Here is a 17,695-nt window from a genome sequence, read left to right on the forward strand (position 1 = left end):
GATGGACACCGACCTACTCGCGCCACAGTTCTGTCACGTTTAGCAAGCAACCATTAGCCAACATCGTTGAAGCGACTTTTCGCATCCAAAGACACGCAAAGAACACCTCGAAACATCGACTAACAGCCACAGGCAAACGCAACCTGACTCCAATCGGAGAAATTCTATCGACCAGTTCATTCGGCGACGGTTCCGGCTCGAGACTATAACGCCGCCAAATCAAAGACTTGACGGGCACCTTTCTCTCACCCTGTCCTACAGCCGTCCCAATCATCTGGTCGAACGTGGCTTAGCATCCTCGGCACGAAATGCACCAAAGCTTGCGGCTGAAAAACACAGGAACAACCTCCGAAAAGATCCATTTCCTGCATCGTTAGCCGCCGGCATTGATTGAATCGACCGAGGCGCATACTTCGTGGTTCCATCTGTTTGCCTCCCAGTGGTTTCACGTGCTATTTAACTCTCTCTTCAAAGTGCTTTGCAACTTTCCCTCACGGTACTTGTTTGCTATCGGTCTCGCTGTGATATTTAGTCTTGGATGGAGTTTACCACCGACTTTAAGCTGCACTCTCAAGCAACCTGACTCTAGAATGCATTGGCCTGCATGTATCAGCCGAGTGTCTCTATGGGCCTAGCACCCGCTCTGGATGTCCCTGTCAAAGGAACTTGAAACATACGGCAATACATGATGCGCCAACACATTAACGCCGCATCTCTTGAACGCCTAAACGTCAAGACTTGGCGCTGGACTAATCCCCTTTCACTCGCCGTTACTCAGGGAATCCCATTTGGTTTCTTTTCCACCGCTTAATTATATGCTTAAATTCAGCGGGTATTCTCGCTTGATCTGAGGTCGAAATTAGACGTTTTTATTTGGACAATGATTTGCGACTATACTTTGGTTATGCAAGGCACACATTCGAGGTGTTTAGCTGGAAACGCTAAATACCTTTTGTGAGTGAATGTGCTACAAAGCCTTCTTCAGCACAAAAGTCAGCATATCAAATGTTTGGAAATGATCCGACGACATTTTCACACGACGAAACAGATCTATCCCATTTTGTTTGGTCATAATTTGATAACGACGCTCAGACAAACGAAGCCATCGGCTATCCAATGGCTGCAATGTGCGTTCGAATGTCGAGTGATCGGAGTGTCCTGCATTTCACACCGATTAACGCAGCTAGCTGCGTTCTTCCTCGACCAGCGAGCCGAGTGATCCACCACTGGCAGTAGTTATTTTTGTTTTTTGCAATTCTTTGCAGAATCACAATTTGGTTTGTAACAATGTTTCTGGCTTAATGTTTTTCATAAATGAAAAAGAAAATACCTTGAACCTGTGGCTCCGGCATTCGTTCGATGACGAATCCAGTATTTAAACCTAGCGGCACTTGTTGCAAGAACAAAGCGACACACTACATCCACATCTGTCCCGAGGACAAACAGGAACTGTAGGCTAGGCACCAACAGGCATCAAGGAGAATCGCCGACAAAGTTGACATGATTCGGTTTAACTCCTTAATTAAGAAATTGTCCCATTGTTTTCATCCATGTCGCCCAACATGAAAACCAGGATACAATTTCAGAGCTTTCAATAACCTCATCAATGTCAACAATTGCCAGTCGATCCGTTTGTGATAACGGGCAACGATTCGTTCGAATTGATAATCGAATGTTTCTTTTAAGCAAAATGAATGCTCAAGAAAACCGATAATGATCCTTCCGCAGGTTCACCTACGGAAACCTTGTTACGACTTTTACTTCCTCTAGATGTTCAAGTTTGGTCATCTTCCCGGCCGAACATGGCCACCACGAGGATAGCTACGTTGGCCAGTCCAAAGACCTCACTAAAACATCCAATCGGTAGTAGCGACGGGCGGTGTGTACAAAGGGCAGGGACGTAATCAACACAAGCTGATGACTTGTGCTTACTGGGAATTCCTCGTTCATGGACAATAATTACAATCCCCAATCCCAATCACGAAAAAGTTTCACTCGGTTTCCCGCTCCTTTCGGAGTAGGTAGACACATGCACGCTGATTTTTTCAGTGTAGCGCGCGTGCGGCCCCGGACATCTAAGGGCATCACAGACCTGTTATTGCTCTTTTTCATACGGCTGAAACGCCGTTTGTCCCTCTAAGAAGCGTTCGGATAACCGAAGGTATCCAACACTATTTAGTAGGCTAGAGTCTCGTTCGTTATCGGAATTAACCAGACAAATCGCTCCACCAACTAAGAACGGCCATGCACCACCACCCACTGAATCAAGAAAGAGCTCTTAATCTGTCAATCCTTCCAGTGTCCGGACCGGGTGAGTTTTCCCGTGTTGAGTCAAATTAAGCCGCAGGCTCCACTCCTGGTGGTGCCCTTCCGTCAATTCCTTTAAGTTTCAGCTTTGCAACCATACTTCCCCTGGAACCGAAAAACTTTGGTTTCCCGGAAGCCGCCAGCCGAGTCATACAATAAACTCTGGCTGATTGCTGGTTGGCATCGTTTATGGTTAGAACTAGGGCGGTATCTGATCGCCTTCGAACCTCTAACTTTCGTTCTTGATTAATGAAAACGTTCTTGACAAATGCTTTCGCTTTAGTTAGTCATGCGGCGGTCCAAGAATTTCACCTCTATCGCCGCAGTACTAATGTCCCCGTCCGTCCCTCTTAATCATTACCTCGATTCCGAAGACCAACAGAACAGAACCAAGGTCCTATTCCATTATTCCATGCAACAGTATTCAGGCGATAATGCCTGCTTTGAGCACTCTAATTTTTTCAAAGTAAACGTATCGATCGCCTGCGACACTCAATTAAGAACACCGCAGGACAATGCGATAATCTGCTCAGTATGACAGTAACCACCGTCAGGTGGACCGCCATACATGAGCTGAGATCCAACTACGAGCTTTTTAACCACAACAACTTTAATATACGCTATTGGAGCTGGAATTACCGCGGCTGCTGGCACCAGACTTGCCCTCCAATTGATCCTCGTTAAAGGATTTAAACTGTACTCATTCCAATTACGAGAACGCATAAGCGAAGCCCGTATTGTTATTTTTCGTCACTACCTCCTCGTTCTGAGAGTGGGTAATTTGCGCGCCTGCTGCCTTCCTTGGATGTGGTAGCCGTCTCTCAGGCTCCCTCTCCGGAATCGAACCCTGATTCCCCGTTACCCGTTACAACCATGGTAGGCATATAACCTACCATCGAAAGTTGATAAGGCAGACACTCGAAGGATATGCCGCCGGCACGAGGCCATGCGGTCAGCTGCAGTTATCCAGAGTCACCACCGTAAGGTGTTGCCACCTTTGGTCTTGGTCTAATAAATGCGCTCCACCACGAGGATGAAGCTTTTCGGCATGTATTAGCTCTAGAATTACCACAGTTATCCATGTAATTGGTCAACATCCAATGAATCATAACTGATTTAATGAGCCATTCGCGGTTTCACCTTAATACGGTATGTACTTAGACATGCATGGCTTAATCTTTGAGACAAGCATATGACTACTGGCAGGATCAACCAGGTAGCAGCAGAAGTTATAGGAAATCCGCATTCAACAATCAAGTCGAAATTTGGAAACCAAACTCTGCTTGTGTCACCAAACCGAATACACGATTAGGCAACACGGTATGCTAACCAATACAAACACATCACTGCTTAGGTGGGAAGTTACGTATTAGTCAAACATGCCTGAATCGTACCGAGTACGATTAAAACCCGAAATCTTACGATTAACAGGCCTTTTCGTCGATCTTCTTCAGCTTATTGCGATGAACATTTGGCTGTTCCACCGTAAATTTGCACATTTAAGCACAATAGATGAAAACACGCCAAATTCTGGATCCATCCAGAACGACCAGGTAACCAAGAATCCATAACGAACCATCGAGCAGCTCCAAGTTGACGGGAATCAGCAGCCGTTGGCATTTCAGTCCATGTCTTCATGTGATACAAGAAGAGAAGACCCAGAAACGCTATGGCAATTTGAATTCCTGGACCATGCGAGGCTAATCAATCATGGACATCGAAACTCAAACGCCAAACTTAAGCACGAGATCAAAATCTCTCGCTTAAGCTCCGCGCTAAAAAGCGCTTTCTTCATGATTTTGTGACAAGATACCATAATTTTGCTGTTAATGCATACTATATGGTCGGGCAAGCGCTTATTTTTTAAAAAATAAGCGCCTTTCCAAGCCGATTTAGCTCAATTGTTGCTGTGCACTGAAGCAGCGCTGCAACGCAACAACCTTACATAAATCGACTATCACTATTCGTCGTTTTTCGACGATTGTCTTGTCACATATTATAGAAACTTCGACTAGTGATGATAAACTGTGGTTAATGATCATTTGCAATTGTTGCCGATCATTGGATACATTTACGTAGTTGATCGGCGAGAGAAGAAGAAAATTTATCGAAGTGGCAAAATAATTCTATTTAATCCGCAAAAAAATGCTGCAATTTAGTTGCTAAATAAAGAAATACAACCACATTTAACTTCGAGATAATATCGTTGCCATAGACATTTGCCAAACAGACGATATCATACAATGATAAAAACATGTATGTGCAAGCGAATGGCAATCCTGTGATTGGCCGTAAGGCGAAATTATCAACACATTTTAGCCAAAGAGATAATGCGATTAAACATACCTTGTACAAGATATTGCCAATGATAATAACCTGTTTTATCATCATTGTATATTATCATGATTTTAACTATGTAAAAAAAAATCCATACAATCATGCAAAAACTAAAAACGAAAATATTTATCCAATGTCAACGACATACAGATTTTTGTTTGTTTGTTTAATATTTCAATTTCAATACTCAAGACAAATTAGCTCTGAGTTTTAGCGAAAACTTTTTGATAATCATAGATGGATCAAAATAGATCAAAGACAGCAAAAAATAGATAATATTTTTTACGGAAGCAATTCTATAATATTATTATGATAAATATTTATAAATTGAATGTAAATTTTTCTTTCTTTCATTTCCATTTTTTCCCTACAAATAAAAGAATCCTGAATTGGCCAATCAAGATGATTGTATCGTTTTTCGTTTTCTTTTTTTATTCAGAATATTCTTTGTGTGTTTTATTTTTTTTCGCACTGACTAAAACGAATTATTATTAATTCTATTCGGATTGAATTTTCCTGAATCTTGAATATAAACGCATTCGAAGAAAAGTGTTTTTTTCTTTTTTCGTTTCTGCACAAATCTCAAATATTATTCTGTAGAAAAAATGAATTGTCTGAAAATTCGTTTCAATTGTACCAACATTAAACACAAGCAAATTTGGTACCAATTTTTACATTCTTTTTTTCTGCTTTCTCATCTTTTTTTTACCAGTTTCTTCGTTCGTTTTTTTTCTTGTTTCTCCATAAATTTTAAATTTTTCTATGATTGAATATTGTTGTGTATGATGAAATTTTAGCTCGTTGAAAGTTTTTTTTTGATTCAAATCATTCAATTTTCATTTCAAGTTTGCTCATTTCCATTTATTTGTTTCATATAACACACTAAGCTACAGCAACAAATATGAAAACTGTGAATTTCTTCTTTTTCTTTTTGTTGAACATTTCAATTCGTGAATAGGAGGATACCACGCGCTAAGAATTTATGTTAATTTTTTTTTGAAAAAAATCAAAAAAACTGAGAAAAAATTTCAAGACAAAAGGATTCGTTTTTTTTTCATAAAATGTCTATGGGCAATGGAAAACAAAAATGTCGACCAAGTTCATTTTGAATGAATCCATTGAACAAAAAAAACTTTTTATTTTTCAAGAAAAATTCCAGATAATTCAATTTAATTTTTATTTCTATTTTTTTCTGGTTACAATTCTCAAATTTTGTTGTTGTTTTATTTCATTTATTAAGGAAAGAGAAGGAAAATTTACATTTCTTGGAATTTTTTTTCTTTCTTTCTTGTCGAATCATTTTCATCATTGTTTGTCGTCTATGTATGTGCACATCTTACACATTCAAATTCCATAATAGACATTGAAAAAAATTGAATATAGGCAACAACAACAATGAAAATGGAAAGAAATTTCCGGACAAAATACAAGTCAAATTATCGAATAAGAATAATCTGCTCTGTGAATAAACAAACAAACAAAACAGGAAAAAAAACTCGATAACTCTGTGAATAACTGAAACAAATACTGAAACAAGATGATATAATTCAATGAAACAAAACAAAAACAAAAAAACATTGAACTAATGAGTTTAGATGAGTTTTATTAGATAAAAAATAAAATAAAATTTATATCTCTGATATACATAGTTTATATCAATTTTTTCTTGCTACTTAACTATCTTGATATAGTTTTCTGTTGTTTATATCCAACCAGCATGATCTGTTTCTTTATATCTTTGCTCATTCCATTTCTCTGCTGGTTCTTGATTCGAAAATTCTTGCAAATTTTTTTTTTGTGCTGAAAATTTATGTGCTGTAACAGTTCAATTCATTTGAAATTTCATTATTTTATTCCCTCTTTCATAAATTATTTTCTTTTCTTTTTTTTTAAATTTGATTTTTCAAATGACAGTATTTTGCCTGTTGTTGTTGTCAAATTAGAGAATTTCTATTAGTTTTTTTTTGCCATTCTTTGCAGATATTGATAATCAGCATATATAATATATGGATGATAATGTTGCCGACAACAACAACAACGATAAACGCATTATAAACTCAAAGAGCTCTTTCATTGTTACGAAAGTCGAAATAAATTTATTCAAATTAGATTTGTGTAATGTTGCCCGAAGAACGAGAGAGAAAGAATAATGGAAACACCATAAATCTATCAATAAAAAGAAAGACTAGAGACTAACTAATTGTCATTGATGATGACAATCGAAATATGAAAAATCCAATCAAATGAGATAATTTTTTTTTTTTTGATATGAATGACAGGTTCATATATTTCGAAATAAATAAACAGAATGATGAAAATCCAATTTCCAATTAATTGATTCAACAACCAAAAAAAAGAAAAGAATATATACCGATATTTTGATCAAGAAAATATTTGATTACATTTTCTTCTTTTCATATTTGAATGTGATGATAATTTTCAATAAACATTGGTTGTGTGTATGTGTGTTTTGAATAATGACTATTTTGATTTCATTTTTCCCTCCCGCATTTTATATTTATTTTCAAAGAAATTTTCCAAAAAAAAAAGTAAAAACGAATTCAGAATTTGTGTTTGTGCAAGAAAGAGAAAATAAAAATGTCAGTTTTTTCTCTTCCTTCGCTTCCCTTTTCACAATATGTCGATTGTCAATTTTTGTTCACTTACTTTTATATTGGCTGCAATTTTTTACTTAGCTCAAAGAAAAAAGCTATTATTTTTGATCAAATATCATTTTTTTTTGGATTGTATAAATTTTTCATCTTTCAATTCAAATATCGATACAAATCGATCAACAACAACAACAAAAAATGAAATGTATCAATCGCTATTCTCCCATTCTGGTCGACCAAATGATAAAAAGCGTGATAAGTAAGAAAAGTGGAGTACGAAAACGCTTTTGAAAATTCATTTGACCATGTTTAGATATCTAAGAAAAAAAATATGAAATATTTGATTGTTCCGGATAAAATATGATGATGATGAAAATCATCATCATCAATTGCATTGACAATTTTGTTTGTCACTTTTGTCCGAAATATATTTCATCTGAATTATGATTTTGTTGTTGTTATTATTATCGTTATTACAATTGTGGTTTTCAATTTTTTCCATCATCGTTATTGTTATTTTTGAAAAATTCAAAATATTTTTCATTTTTTTTTTTGTTGTGAAACTCGGAAACGTCATTCTTGTTTCATATGTTTCCAATCAAAAAGAAATGTCCATGATTCATTTATTTTGGTTTAAAAAAAAATTTGAAAAATCTATAATCACCGAGCTTTCATTTCGTGTGTGACAGAATGTGCTTGAAAATAAGAATGAAAACTTAGCCAAAACTTTAACTGTAACTGTATTCTGTTTTCTTCTTGTTGTTGTTTGTCATAAGTTTATTATCATTTTTATTCTTATGATTATTAATGTCTTTTTTCTTTTGCCTTTTCTTATGTCCTATTTTAATGATGTCATCATCATCAACATCTCGTAGAATCATTATCATCATCATCATCATGAATATTCGTACTTTATGGAAACATTCATTTTAAGTGTAAAAATAAGGATTGTTGCAGCATGCTGAATATTAATCCAATTTATTTTTTTTATTTTTTTTGTAAATGCGCAGATTGATTTAAAATAATTTTCTATCATGCCATTACTATATCGGCTTTTTGTTCCCGATTCACTGGAATCAAGAATGTGATGACAACAACCAAAACAAGACAAATAAAAAAGAAAGCGACAATTCTGACAACATTCTTTTTTTTTGGAAATATGTCTTCATATCATATAACATAATGTCACCAATTTTGATGGGTTATTTTCTTATCAAACCAGACCATATTTTTTTTTGTCTTTTAACCGGTTCAACAACGAAAGAAAAAATGATTCAAAATTGATTCATATCAATTCATAGAATCTATTCTAGACACACAATGATAATGAAACAAAAAAAGATACATGTGTGAAGAAAAAATATTTTGCATATTTGGCTTTTGTTTTTGTTTTTCTTTCATTATTCTTACAAACTGATTTACACGATAGATGAATATTAATATTTTTTTTCTCCTAATATAATCTTTTGAATATTTTACATTGGATGAATTAACAGACAGAAGAAATAAAAAATTCGTTCATCATCTTTTTTGCTTCAAATTTTAAATGTAAAAGAAAAATTTCCTGGAACATTCACATGGGAATCAAATGACGACAACGACGACAACGATAATAAAATTGAATTGTGTTTTAAATAAACTGTCAGTAACAGAAGCTTATCATCATCATAACTCTTTTTTATATTAAAATCATTCATTCAATTTTGATTGTTTGTTATAAATAAAAAAAATTTCAGAATTTTCATTTATGAATCATAATAGAATTAAGAATTTGACATTCGACATTTTCTTGTTATAAACAAATTAAAATGGAAATCCAACACTCAATATTTTTTTGTTGTTGTTGTTCGTTGAAATTCTAATTTCATTGATGTAAACTGAAACTCGAACAACAAAAATCATTCAATTATTCATGGTTAAAATTAGAAATTTAAAAATAAAAAATTTAATTACCTTTAAGCAAAAGCTTAAAAATCGACTGACATCATCGAATAAAATTCTATAATAATGGAAATATTTAGAATTTTTGGAATAATCATTGATTGACAATGGCAAAAAACATTACAAGCTTTCAAATATTCAAATTTGACAGAATATTCTCGCTTATAGACAACGACAGGACATTCTCCTTTTTTATCCTCAATTATCATTTTGTAATGAGAAACGACATTGGTGATGTTAATCGTTATTCAGATTTGGGTTATGTTTTTTTTTCATTCAAATGAATCATTTTATTTGTCATTAAAATTCTTGACAATTTTTTTTTTTTTGGAAAAATTCACATGATGATTATGATAGCTGAACTTTTTTCTTCCTTCATTTTTCTCATTCATATCGCACTGGACGATTAATGTATAGGGCTCCGGTTTTGTCATTTTCTTCCATTCATTCATTATACATTATGGCCAAAGATTTTTATCGTTTTTTTTGCCGAGAAAAAAAATTTCAGAACAAAAAAAAACTTTAAAAGAATCAAATTTGATAAAATTAAAATGAATAACAAAAATGAATTCTTTGAAAATGAATGAAAAAAAAACTTTTTCTTTTTTTCTTTTCGTTTCGTTTTTTCAAAGCTGCCAAAACAAAAACTAAGCCATTCGAGTTACCACCAACCAGAAAAACAAAATTTGTGGGAGATAAGAATTCATTGAATCCTGTTGCGATTTTTTTTTATGGTTTAGTGGGTGTGAAATGAGAAAATGAATAGAATAGAATAGATAAATGAATTGTTGGGAGAGAAAAAAAATCCATGACAATGTCATGGTACATTTTTTACTGATGTATCAAAATGATTATCATTTTTTTTGGTATCTATGTTTTTTTTTTCTTTTTTTGTTGTTGTCATTTTTCATCATAGCAAAACCAAAAGAATAAATTCAACCCTCCTCCTACAACAACCAATTTTTTTTTATTTTCATATCAACCCCCCTTTGAAACGGATGTTGATAATAATGTAATGATGATAAGATTTATCTTTCTTTCTCTCTCTCTCTCTCTCTCTCTGGCTCATTTCTGTACTGATGTTTTTTTTCCTTCATTTCATTCAGATATTTAATCGTTGTTGCTGTCGTAGACAACAACGAAAGAAACAAAAAAATATTAAATGAATTAAATGAATGAAGCGTATAAGCAAAAGAAAAAAGAAATCATTTGTCTATTGTTTGATCCATTGATGATGATGATCATTATTAGATTATATAATAGGGTTTTTGTTACTATGTTTTTTTTTCTGTTTTTGTTTCATATCAACAAACAATGATAATGATGATGATGATAACGAAGTTAGAGCAATACGATAAAGCCCCAAGAGAACCATCATCATCATCAATTGGAATCTAAGAAAGAAAAAAAAATATCCAAAAATGAACCTAGAGCCAAATAAAAAAAAAAAGAAAAAAGTTGGCCGGTCCAGTTTTATATTTTACTTATTGCATCATCATCATCATCAAAGAATATTATGAAGAAAAACGACGATAATGTTATTGCCGGCAACTGGCAGAATGTAGTTTTTTATTATTGTTTGAATATATTCATCTATAACAGTGTAGATGAATATTTTTTTTTCTTCTTTTAAAATTATCTTGATTTTTTCCTTCAAAAAAAAAAAAAAAAATTCAACACAATGTATCGACCATGAAACAAACAAAAAATACAACGGAACCAAACGATAAATCTGATACATTAGTAACAAACGACAACGACGACAACAACAAACCATAGATTCTATGGCATAGAATTTGTTTGTAGCAACCCGAAAATTTATAGGGCAGCCAGAAACAAAAAACTTCGATTTTTTTTTCAGTGAACGAAACAAAACAACAAAAAAAAAGTTTAAATTTACTTTCCATTGAATTTTGTTTCATCTTTATTGTTACTGTTTTTTTTCAAACAAAAAAAATAAAAATAAAAATAAAGATAAAGATTGAAGGAACCAAAAAGAAGAAGAAGAAGAAGCCATGTAATTTGCCATTTGGTTTCGATATATACTCATCCATCGTATCCACGACATTTAATTTCATCAACGGTCGGTCGGTCGGTGGTCATTTTGTTTTGAAAGCCATCAATTTTTGTTTTCTTTTTCTGCACACATTTTTTACACCAACTGATGGATGAAATTGTAAAAAAAATAACGAAAACAGAATAGAGAAAAAGTTTTATATCGATCGATATATTTTTTGCAATTTTTTTAGTTTAGTTTAGTTTCGCCCATCGTAAACAGGCTATGCCATGATTTACAATCATTTCATTTCATTTTTTTGACTTTCTGGCCATCTCTGATATGATGATCATCATCATGATCATCATCAACGTTGATCCAAGCAAGTTTATTTTTTTTCTGGCACATCGTGAAAAAAATATGGATAAAATCCAAAACAAACACAAAAAATTAAAATCAACCAAAAGATTTATGCAACGAACTTTGCAACGAAAAAAAAAAAATAATGTACAATGTTTTGACTTTTGGAAGTGAAAAGAAAAAAAAATTGAAATTTAAAGTTTGAATTATCGATTTGTTTTTATGGAAACAAAAAATCTGTTGGTTGTTTGTTTGGTTTTCAAATTCATCATATATTATTAATAATGAAATGAGATTCTATCTAACACAGCAACAAACAATATGTGTCGACCAGAATGAAAAAAATATCGACCATAAGATGATATGGTCAAGAAAATCGATTCATTCATTCATTCATTCTTTTTTGCTTAAATATAGAATTAGGAATCATATCATTTTTTTCTGATTTTAATAATGTTTGATCAAGTGTTAAGTAGTATATGATGATGATCATCGTCATCTCTTTTTTTTAAAGAAAAGATGAAGAAAAGATGAAGAAAAAACTTTGAAAGATTTCGTGTATGGAAAACATGATGTGTGTATCATTTTGTTTTCATTTATATTCATTTCATTCATTCATTTTTTTCGAGTATAATCATTAGATTAGTGAATGAATGAATGAATGAAGAGTTTATTTATCTATTTTGGGCTGATGTTTCTTTCCCATTATCATCATCAACAACATTAACAAGTTGAGCATCTTAAAAATTCTAATTCAATATGTACGCGTACGTGTATGATGATGATGATGATATATTTACACAGAGAGATAGATTTCAAAAATAAATATTTGTTTCATCAACACATTCTTCATTCTTCAAGTCTTTTTTTTTGGAATCGACATTGTTCTAACATTATAATCATTATTATCATAATCATCATCATTCGAAATGTGATTCAAAAGAAAAAAATAACTTATTATTTATTCTGGTTGTTTTCCTGGTTATTATTATCATCAAACTACTTTTTTTTTCTCATAATGACATTGCTATACATTTATTTATATCGATTTTTTTTGAAAACTTGAAATATTTTTCTCAAAAGAGTGTAAGAAATATTCACATTATTCCGGGATGGGAAATAATGGAATTTTTTTCTTTCTTTCATTCTATCAATATGATGGTTTACGGATGTATTATGCGGATCCATTATTATTGAATAAAAGATCGAATATAAAAATGATCCATTTTAGTATAATGATGATGTGTTTAAGATGCATCGAAGATGAAGAAAAAAACGAAAGTGAAGAGTGAAGAGTGAGAGAGTGAAGAAAATTCAATTCATTCAAACATGAATTTAATTTAAATAATTTACTTTCAAATGCAGGTAATTTCAAATTTATTTTTTGTACAAAACACACACACACACACAAACACGCATACAAACATCGATTTAATTAATCTTTTATAAACGAAATATTCAAATTCATTGTATAATTCATGTCAAAAAATCAGTGTGTGTGTGTGTGTGTTTATGGTTCTAACATCAACATGATTTTGATTTTTGATTTTTGGTTGTAAATTCTTTCATTCTATTTCTATATTCTTCTCTCTCTCTCTCTGTGTTAGTTTTGTTTATCGAAGAAATTTGTTGTTGTTGTTGTTATTATTCGGTTATAATCAGACAACCAGAAAAAAATTATTGTAATTTGATATGATGAGGTTGATGTTGTTGTTGTTGTTGAAATGAAGAAAAAATTTCATCATCAACAATCAACCAATACCGAATGTCGATGTTTTTCTCTATCTTCTTTTTGAACTTTTTTGATGCGATGCCATCATCGGAACAGGGGAAAAAATTGCCCAAAATTAAAATAAAAAAATTATAAATAATAAAAATCAACCATTTTAAGCTAATGGAATTATTCATGAATAAGATCATATCGTATGTATGCATGCGTCAATTTAACTGGTTCGTTGATTTTATTTTTGTTGTTGTTGTTGTTCACTCTTGATTTATAAAATTATTCTTGTTGTTTGTAAAAGAATTTTCTTTTTCTTTTATCGATTTTGTGATTTTGTCGTTATTTTTTTCCTTCCTGCTTGTTTTGTTTGTTTTGTTTGTTTCGTTTGTTTGTTTACTGTTATTTCATTTTGTATGTGAGATACAAGAGAATATTATTATTATACAAGATTTGTTTTTTCGTTTTCTCGTTTTTTTAAAGAAAAAGATTTCACTACACTTAAATCATTAGTTTTACTATTTAAATATTTGCAAGAAAAAAACAACCCAATGTTGTTGTGCGATCCATATGTGTTTTGATAAAAAAAAACAAAATTCTAATAAGATTCGGATAGTGTTTTTTTTTCGTACAATTACATTGATCTGATATGAGTGTTTTTACTTAATATATTTTTTTCTTTCTCTCGTAACGATTGATCGTTATAGTTGTTGATCGTTTCAATCGATCGATCGATCGATGATGATGATGTAATCATGATTTCATTGATGTCAACTTTGTTGTTGTTGTTGTTTTGCTTCATTATTATTTCTCATTTCATTCCATCATCACCATTACCATCATTAGTGATGGCGATGACAAGATAGATTTATTCATGTTTCGTTACATACGCACAACAGAATTATTAAAATCATTAAACATTTTAATTTTAGTTTTGGGATAAAAAACGAATAAATTTCAAAATGTGTTTATTTTCTGTTTACAGAATATTCGGCTAACTGAAAACGAAGAAATCGTTCCATTTAAAAAATGACATTTCTTCATTGCCTAATAGAGATGTTTAGAAATTCAATAAAATTGATCACCAATATCGTATATCGATAAAAGCAAAATCATAGAATGCCATAACCAAACAAGCATAGAAATATGAACGAAACAAAAAACGATTGAAATTTTTTCCAATATTTATTTAGGAAATTGCATTCAACAACTGTAAGTAGAAAACGAAGTAATTGGTGTTTCTTCCTTTTCACTAATTCTACAAATAAAATACGTAAATGACAACAACAACAACAACTAAGTATGAAAAATTGGAAATTTTTTATTTCAAATTTTAAACAACGAGATTTGAAATATTGATGATCATTATCAACATCAAAGTTGTCGAGTAGAAATAAAAATTATAAAGGTTTTGCTGCTACTGCTACAGGAATCAATAAAATAATTAAAATTAAAAGCAACAACAGAAACTGGATTCACGAACGAAATGATAATGATGGAAAGGGAAAAAAGAAAGTAGAAAAAAATCAATTATCGTTCACCTAACGATGACAAACGAGGCCATCATCATCATCATCATTTACACATAGAATTTGACTTTTTTCCACGGAAAAATAATGTAATGCAATTCGAATGAATGAATGAATCGAAATGAAATTTCTGTTTCAGATTCTTTCAGATTCCAGATTCTATGGGAAAAAAACAATTTTTCGTTTGTTTTTTTCTCTATTCAACATCGTTACCTTGAAAAAGAGAAATGTTTAAAAATTTTTTTGATTGTCAATAATTTTTGTTCATCGGTTTTTTCCTTCCAATACCAAAAAAAAAATCTATAGATTTTAGCCAATGTTGCATTTCTATTTGAAATTTTCTATTGGTAATAAAGCAAATAAAAACAATGAAATTTATTATTTTTGTTTCATTAAATAAAGATTAAAGATTTCTACAAAAAAAAAAATCAGCATGATATAGTCAGTCATTGATTCAGAAGAAGAAGAAGAAAAAATCCTTATTTCCTTTCAATTTCAATTTCAACAAAATTTGATCTCGGTGCAAACACACTGATTTCTTTTCTCATTCTTTCGACACAATTGTATATACACGCAATTTTTTCATCATCAGACTATTAAATGATTCAAAAAGTCTTTTTTTTCACTAATTTTGCCAAATAAATAGAATCAAATCAAATGAATGGAAGAAAAAAAACCTGGTGAATGGATGTAGAAACCAGAAACAATGCCCGAAAATCGAATGAAAGAAGAAAATTAAAAAAATTCTGATCAATCGATATTGAAATCAAATATTGAATCGCACATCCGCCATGGGCCATTGAAAAAATCACCAGGATCCAAAGATGGTTTCTTCTGTCTATATGTAAAGCCTATCGAACAGTTCCTCATTTATCCCTGTGTGCGATTGCTGGAATATGCCCAATTGACATCAGGATCAAGCAACTGAATGCCATCGCCTCATCTAAAAATAGCTCAAGTTATATCAATGAATTCGGAAACATAGCCCTGATTGAACCTAGATTTCGCAGATCCAATTGTCGCCACCCAGCTATATCATACAATAAATTTATATGTACACCGGGCCAACCATTTCATAGCACTACACAAATAGAAGTTTATACCGATGGATCCAAAATGGACAGCGGCACTGGTCTAGCCTTTGTTATATTTATTAACGGCGTCGAATTCCACCATTACCAACTAAGATTAAACAACGACTGCTCGATCTTCCAGGCTGAACTAATCGCCATCCAAAAATGTCTCACGTATTTAATAAACAACAGAATTGGCCCTTCCAACATATTCTCTGATTCACTATCTTCGTTAATGGCCATTCTAAATCGTGAATCGGACTCTCCCATCGTTAATGACATCCAACAGCTTCTTATTCAACTTGAAAATTTTAATATTCCTGCAGTAATTAGCTGGGTAAAAGGTCACAGTGGCGTCCATGGAAATGAAAGGGCTGATGAATTAGCTAAACTGGCCATTGATTCAAATACAATCTCGGATGCCTGCCTCCCACCTTTGTCAATAGCCAAAAAATTATTCAAACAGCGGATGTTGGTCGACTGGAACTGCCGATGGGCTTCACACAATAAGGGCCGATTTACATATCAATTTCTTCCTGACATTGCAAAAAGGTTGCATATAGACTTTAACACAAACTTCTCGACGACACAATTCATTACTGACCACGGATTTTTCAAATCATACCTTAAAAGGATGGCGTTAATTAACGACGATAATTGCAGTTGTGGTCATGGTGCGATGTCAGCTGAACATCTGATGTTCCACTGCCCATTGACCGAAGATCTTAGACTTCGATTTTCAGGCATGGCCCGCTCAGACCTGCTTAACCACAATACGAATATTATTCCTTTTATGGATGCGGTCGGGCAGATCTTCGATAGATTCAACCGAGGCACAGCCACCATCCACTGATCCTTTTTATCACTTATCTTATTTTAAATTATTGTAATTATTCATTTATTTAAACAATGTTATATTTTATTGGTATTTTTATCTATCTATTTATCTATTTTATTATTATTATTATTTATTTATTTATTTTTATTATTTTTATTATTATCATTATTATTATTATTATTATTTTTTTTTTTTCCTTAAACATTGTCAATATATCGAACCTGACCATGTTAAACCCCTGATTCCATTTTCAGGTGGTAAGATTCTTAAATTAATAAAAAAAAAAAAATCGCACATCCGAGCATCAATACACTGCATATCCAAAAAAATTCTCTAAAGAATTCTAATCCAAAAAAAGACGATAGTTTTCACTTTTATAGTTGATTTGGTTTTGAATTTTGTGTGCCGAAAAATAAAACAAAAACAAAAACAAAAACAGAAACAAAAATCAAAAATCCAAACGACCGATAATAATATATATGGAAAGAAGAAGAAAAAAAAATAAACGAATTGGGAGTGACATTCCAAACAAACATATTTCATTTTAGAATCAAAATTTTTTTGTTTGTCCCCTTCTATTTTATTTCCACACAATAGCATAGCATAGCATAGCATAGCATCTTTTCTTTCATAATACGCCTTTCATTTTTTTTCCAATTTGCTCATCATCGTCATCAGAATGGTGTTGGCGAAAAAAAAATTGAAAAATTGAACAAAAAAAAAGTTGAAAAGAATTGAACAAAAAAAAATCGATCGTTCAATGTTCACAAAAAAAAAAAAGATTATTCAATTTAGTTCCATTTTCATTTTCATTTTTCTTGTTGCCAAACTCGTTTACACAATATACGAATTATGATGATGATGATGATGACACGGTCATATATGAAAAAAGTGATGTATTATTTGTTGTGTCGTACAACATTGTCATCATCATCATCAACAACATCATACATGTGGATGATAGAATCATTATGGATGGCTG

At 32.1% G+C, this 17,695-nt stretch overlaps 1 long non-coding RNA gene and 3 other non-coding genes across 4 annotated transcripts in view; 1 reads left to right on the plus strand and 3 right to left on the minus strand.

Annotated features, from left to right (window-relative positions):
• The window catches only part of LOC142644847 (large subunit ribosomal RNA), a 3,730-nt gene extending 2,874 nt beyond the window's left edge, over positions 1 to 856 (minus strand). The window contains exon 1 of the ribosomal RNA XR_012846020.1: positions 1 to 856. This exon is cut by the window's left edge and continues 2,874 nt beyond it. This is a non-coding gene — a ribosomal RNA (large subunit ribosomal RNA).
• Positions 857 to 1,082: 226 nt separating this feature from the next.
• LOC113793592 (5.8S ribosomal RNA) lies at positions 1,083 to 1,235 on the minus strand. Its single transcript, XR_003474829.1, has one exon. It is a non-coding gene; the product is annotated as a 5.8S ribosomal RNA (ribosomal RNA).
• A 476-nt stretch (positions 1,236 to 1,711) lies between these two features.
• On the minus strand, positions 1,712 to 3,526 carry LOC113793594 (small subunit ribosomal RNA). Its single transcript, XR_003474831.2, has one exon. It is a non-coding gene; the product is annotated as a small subunit ribosomal RNA (ribosomal RNA).
• A 1,550-nt stretch (positions 3,527 to 5,076) lies between these two features.
• Positions 5,077 to 8,849, plus strand: LOC142646343 (uncharacterized). Its single transcript, XR_012847297.1, has 3 exons — positions 5,077 to 5,305; positions 8,132 to 8,191; positions 8,267 to 8,849. It is a non-coding gene; the product is annotated as an uncharacterized LOC142646343 (long non-coding RNA).
• Positions 8,850 to 17,695: the final 8,846 nt, after the last annotated feature.

The sequence above is a fragment of the Dermatophagoides pteronyssinus genome, unplaced genomic scaffold (assembly GCF_027571235.1).
Source record: "Dermatophagoides pteronyssinus isolate colony J.1.1.1.1 unplaced genomic scaffold, Derpt_VIB-CSIC_2022.12 sq0003, whole genome shotgun sequence".
Lineage (NCBI taxonomy): Eukaryota > Metazoa > Arthropoda > Arachnida > Sarcoptiformes > Pyroglyphidae > Dermatophagoides > Dermatophagoides pteronyssinus.